Source organism: Sipha flava, unplaced genomic scaffold (genome assembly GCF_003268045.1).
Source record: "Sipha flava isolate LNK unplaced genomic scaffold, YSA_version1 129_pilon_pilon, whole genome shotgun sequence".
Taxonomy (NCBI): domain Eukaryota; kingdom Metazoa; phylum Arthropoda; class Insecta; order Hemiptera; family Aphididae; genus Sipha; species Sipha flava.
In genome coordinates this window covers 1,679,803-1,686,117 of record NW_020271755.1, presented here as the reverse complement: position 1 = coordinate 1,686,117, position 6,315 = coordinate 1,679,803, and the positions used below count along the sequence as shown (strand labels likewise).

The window sequence follows — 6,315 nt, the reverse complement described above, 5'->3', positions numbered from 1 at the left end:
TAATAATAATAATAATAATAACAATAATAATAATAACAATAATAAGACAAGCGATAGTAATAAGTTAGGATGGTTAGACATAGACAATAATAATAATGTATGATAGATGAAGAATATAATTATATTAGGTTATAATAATTTACTTGATAGTAATTAACGAATAAGATCATGTGGATGATCGTGTTTTAGACGACTTTGAGGTGGTGGACGTATGTGTAAATTGAAGGTAGTGAGCTAGTTGATTTGTGGATTGAACTAGGAAAATTTGTAGCTAGGGCACTATATGATCTTGAATTTTAGTAATTTGGAGGTTTTTATGTAGATTTTCGTTGCGTATGAACCATGGTACGTTTGTTATTAATAATAACGTAGTAAATAATAATTAGTTACATAATTATTGAAACATAATCATTTAGTCTAAAAAAATTAAATTTGATACGTATAAATATTATTATTATTGTTAGCTATTAAAATTATAAATAGTGATTAAGAATGATGATTAAAAACCGGATTTATATACATTTTAAATTATAAAATATGTATGCAAAAATGCACTAAAAAAAGTCAAAACAAGACAAAAATGCAAAACATGCAAATAAAATTTCAATTATCAAATTTTATATTTGATTTTAATTTTGTACTTATAATTATTTATTAATTTTATTAAAATTTTCAAAAACAAAAATGAAGATGCAAGTATGTAATACGGAAATGTAATTTGTTAAACTATAGATATTACAGAAATAACAAATTAAATAAAAAAAAAAATCCAAATATATGTTTGTAAGAACATATAAGATGCAAATATTTGATCATCCATTTATAAATAATAATAGAGTATACTTACTGTAATCGAATACCAGAAAAATCAAAAAATCACTTATTTTAAAATTTTGGTTGAAATAATAAATCGTTAATGGACACTGTTTACGAATAAACTGCTAAATATTATATCAAAATGGAGATAATATACAAACTTATGTAATAATAATACATAAAAAATATCAATACAAATTTCTCCGAACTTGTAAAAAAGCAATACATGTGTACTAAAGCTCTGCATGGTCCGTTATTTTAAGGATCAGACCGGATATCAAATTTTACCAGGGGACCGAAGTGGGACCGGACCACACTTAAACGTTAATCAAAGACCAAAATTCGACCGAACCGACGGTTTCATATTATTTTTAGAGTGGACCGGACCAGTAATTAAATAACATTTAATAATGTAGACCGTGGACCGGACTGTCGGTCCGATCTTAAATGTGGACCATTTATGGATCGATCGGTAAGGTTCAGTCTGTATTAGCCCAGACCGTACCATACGATGCGTTTAGTATTACACTGGATCGGACTATTTAACTTTATAAATAATTATATACCTAAAGTTGTAGGCTTTTTCGTTTTATTTGCTTACATAATAATATCTATATTTAGATTTTATGTACCATGATTGGGACCGGATTGAGATCGGACCAGACTGATTTTCATTTTATTTTTTTAAAACCGGACCGAGTTGAAAATAATACATTTGATCTGAGGACTGGATCAAATTACTCCTAAACATTATTGAATTTGACTAAACCGATGATTCAATAGATTTTGTATGTTTGGACCGTACTAGACCGGACCATGCAGAGCACTAATGTGTCCCCATATACTTGGCTACAACGTAATTCTTACCAACAATTATATAAATGCAACAGTGTAATAATGTACCTATTTATGTAGTTTTGGGTATTTTATCAACAAGATTAGATAAAATAGGTAAAGTCACGTCTCCACTATAAAACTCGTATATCAACCTATGGAAGTTTCGATATTTTTTGAATTGTTAGATGTATATTTGTACGGTATTTTTGTTAAAATATACAAAAATATGAAGAACATGCACTAACGTCAGAATATGCTAAAATATACAGCATAAAATGTTGATATTTAATCAATCAAGTAAAGATTTGTGGACACTCATTGATTGCATGTATGTAATGTTAAAAATAGCAACATGGATTTTATGCGAAATTCAGTCTTTAGTTATTATCTTTAATATTTTGTTTTGGGAAATTTGAATTTTTTTTAAGTGTGTCGCTGAACAGTTACCCCATATAGGACAAGCGTAGGTAATTAGTGAGAGTAATAATTGCTTGTAAATTAATATTGAACATTTTTTATGTACAACTGATTTTTTTTGTTTAGAATAGGAAATAACATTGAGAGGCGCTGTATGCTTGTTGTAATTTAGTAGCTATGTGAGGCCCCCGGGTTAGCTTCTTGACTAGTGTGACACCGAGGTACTTAACAGAAGTTTTCCAAGGTATGGAATTGTTATTAAATCTTAGAGGTAGTGGAGTGGAATATCGGCATATGCTAAATGACTGCTGTGCTTTTTGAAGCATTTATGTGTATTTTCCAGTTTTTGCACCATTTTGCTAGTAGGTATATTCAAGTGATATTTTATATTTATTAACAAATATTATAATGTAATCTGTGCAGCTAGCATAAAAATAATATTATGCTGGGAAGTGTATTTGTTTATTATACGTTTTAAGGTTTTTGTATTTAGGTTCATCAATATAATAAAATGAAATATGATAATTGATTTTTATAAAGTTGATTATCAATATTTAAAATTTTCAATATATCAAATTAAATTTTAATCTTCTTGATACCATTATATTTAAAAGAATTTTCTACAAAACATGGTATATTAAGTTTTAACTTTCTGATATTTTTTCTAGTGCCATTGAGGTTTATCATAACGATTAAGTGTACTGTATATTTTTAGCGTATCATTTTTTTAATTATTGTTGATCAAGAAAATATTCTGTGATTATATTATATAACAGCATGGTACAACTCAATAGAAAAATATTTATTTTATGCATATAACTATAAATTTTATATAATTTTTTTATATAATGTCAATAGCAAAATATCTAATTTCGGGAATACATGATAGAGTCAGATTAAAGAGATCTGTATTTTTAAAAAAAATATGCGGCCATATAATAGATAAAAATTAAAGATAAATAATATCGTTGGTACACAAAGTCTTGAAAATTAAAAGCTACTTTTAAAACAGGATATTTTGATAGTAATATTAACCAAAAAAATAAATATAATAAAATATACAAATTAAAATATTTTTATTATTCTGAATCGATCAAAACAAATAATTTAAAATTAAAAAAAAAACTATTACACGCTTATTTTCACACTTAATTTACAATGCACACAACTCACACGTAAATTTATTATATTAATCAAAGATATTACAAAACAATAAAGAAAAATTCATACCATTTATACAATTTATTAACAGCTTATTATATTTTGTTGAACAAAATTTGTTTATATATTATTTTCTATGTGTGGATCAAATTAACTCTCTGCAGTAAAAGATTTTTCAATATTTTCACCCCCTTGCACGACAAATTCAATTTACGACTACAACTCATTTACGCACATTTACCTTTTTTACAATTCATTTGTGCAAAAATACACAACTCGATTGCGCATATATATTTTGGCTACCTGTGACAAAAATCTCTTGTGTCAGAACTCGTTTGCGTACACATTTTCCTTCTTACTTAGCAGGCTTAGGGCTGCCTTATTAAAACATGCGTGATTAAAAATGATAAATTAGCAACATTAAAGCATCATTTTCCTAGCCGAGTTTTAAAAATATTAGAAATTTTTAAGTCCATATTAAAGTTTACGTCAACACAATAGTTACCCACCACTGTATTGAAGCATACCGTCCATACCTACTGAAACTATACTGAAAGTTGTTTGGAAAATTCAAATTTATATAATCTACAGTCTACACAGTCGATTATAAGATAATATTAAGATAATATATTTGATAGTTTGTACTGCAGTCTGTGACGATATATGTATACACGTATCATGTGTGTGAATGTGTCATTGTACGCAAACGAGTTATTTATTTTCAGCTAAACGACTGATTTTGTCGTGCGTAAACGAGTCGTCGATTTTCAGGTAAAAAATGTTGAATGTGCGCAAACGAGTTGCAGCGCAATTTACATGTAACATCTTTAATTTATAACAAAATTGCTTTAAAATGTTTCGCATATAATAGATATATTAAAAAAAAAAAAAAAAAATTGTTTTTCGATGATTTAGGACTTACCATAGGTAGGATACTATATGTCCTACCATGTACTTCGATTAATTTTATTGTAATCATATTGTGATGGGTATTTATTGTTTGAATCTCAATTTTACCAAAGAAAATAAATTTATATTATTTCTGATATATGTATATAATAAATTTTGATAATAATAATAATAAGTTATATGATCAATTACTTCTCAGTAATTAACAATTTAAAAATGGAAAATGGTGTGTATTCAGTTAATATATTACTTTCATCGGTTAAACCTTCTAGGTGCATAAATAGAGGTGTTGATAAACTACAATTTTTAGATATAGACCAATTAGGTTTCACAAATTCGAATTCAGGAGTATTAATGACTTGAATATTTTCGGGTCTATTTTAATTTGCAACAATTGGCATCAATTAAAAAAAAAATAGTGTCTTTTTGTTGGGGCACGGAATCTTTTAGTGCGAGAGTAATATTGGAACTTGATTAAGAATATTTTTTGAGTTTTTATTAGGAAAAATGTTGAGGTAGCTACGTGGAATATTTTTGTGAACTATGACATTATTTCGAGAAATGGCGTACATTCGATCTTGCTCTAGGGGGGGGGGGGTAGCAAAAATAATCGTTATCTTTTTTTTTTTCATTGCACAGATAAATAAGATAAATAACTGCTATAAACAGATATTATTTTATACAACTTTTTTATCAATTTATAGTTTACTTTTACATTATAGTAAATTAATAGCTATTGGAATATAAAAACAGCATAGTTAACAAAACTTTTCAGACACCTATCAATATAATTATTTAATTATCATAATATTTGTATAGTTGTATATTTTAAGTTCAAAGCGTAATAATGAAACTACGAATATATTACATGTCATCAATAATAAAACAATTTTCTTTTTTCTTTTTTTTTTGGTCCTGGGGAGGGGGGTTCGAACCCGGAAACCCCTCCGTATGTACGCCACTGCTGTTTAGGAATAATATAGGTTTCATCTATGTCTATATAATCTATTGATGTTACATGCCTGTCATCCGACGGTATGTCTTCAAACAATACTTGACATATATCACTATCATTAATATTCATAACAATATTAATATATATATATATATAATTTTGCAAAATATCCAATTATAAAAATCAAAATTATAATATAATGTAACCAATATAAATATTAAATTAAATACTAAGCATTGAACATAACATTTATTTTATTGATTACATGAATGTAACATTGCATGGTGGGTGGGTTATTTTATGGATGGTCATAAATACTGATATTTAGGACTAATCAAAAATAATGAATTATTTTAGTTTTCATTATTACATGATACACGTGTATATCCGTAGAATGAAACCATAACTTTAAGCTGGTTTCACACGTAGCGGTTTTTAGTCGTGGCGATAAATCGCGACCGCGTTTGCAGTTCACTTCTACACGAAGTGGTTTAGTCGCGCGTGTCCGCGGTTTTTTCCGTGAACACCTGCGAGCGGTCACGATGATTTTTATCGCCAAATTTTAATTTTTAAGAGAGGAGGACATTATAATTAGGTTAGTCGTGTAAGCAACGTGGTTGTGTATTGGTCAATTTTAACATTTTTTTTTCTTAACGTATAATGGAAACATTAAATGACTTGGATGCCGTGTGTGTATTCTACGCGTTATACAAGGGCATACACATCCAAACACATTGAAGAGAAAACGCAACCATTGGGTTCACCCATTAAACTTAAAAAGGGTCAATGAAGGCCAATTTCAAGTTGAATTTCAACAATAAACCGTTCGGTATCGAACATTTCAAAAGATCTCAATACGAATATTTTTTATAATTAATATATTTATTTAATAAAGATGATATTTCGAGAGTAATTTTACAATTGACCCACACATTCAGGAGCCGCGATCGCTAGAGGTAGAACCTTTTCGTGTGAAACCAGCTTAAGTGTTCGCATTACTTTTTAGGACTTAAGGTTATAATAATTTCTTTCATCATCTATCTTTCTCCAAATTAAATTTAATTAAATTTGATAAAACTAATCTTGATAAAACAAGACTATATAACCGATAAATTAATAACTAAATGTGGAACAACAAAATAAATCAGATATAAAATTGAATAAATTATTAAATTTTTTTGTTCAATTTAAAAACACAATGAATTATCAATCTTAACTTT

General features: G+C 27.6%; 1 protein-coding gene across 1 annotated transcript in view; it reads left to right on the top strand.

Annotated features, from left to right (window-relative positions):
* LOC112694444 overlaps nucleotides 1-6,315 on the top strand; it is a 32,722-nt gene that overhangs the window by 6,126 nt on the left and 20,281 nt on the right. The gene's annotated exons all lie outside the window — the stretch shown is intronic.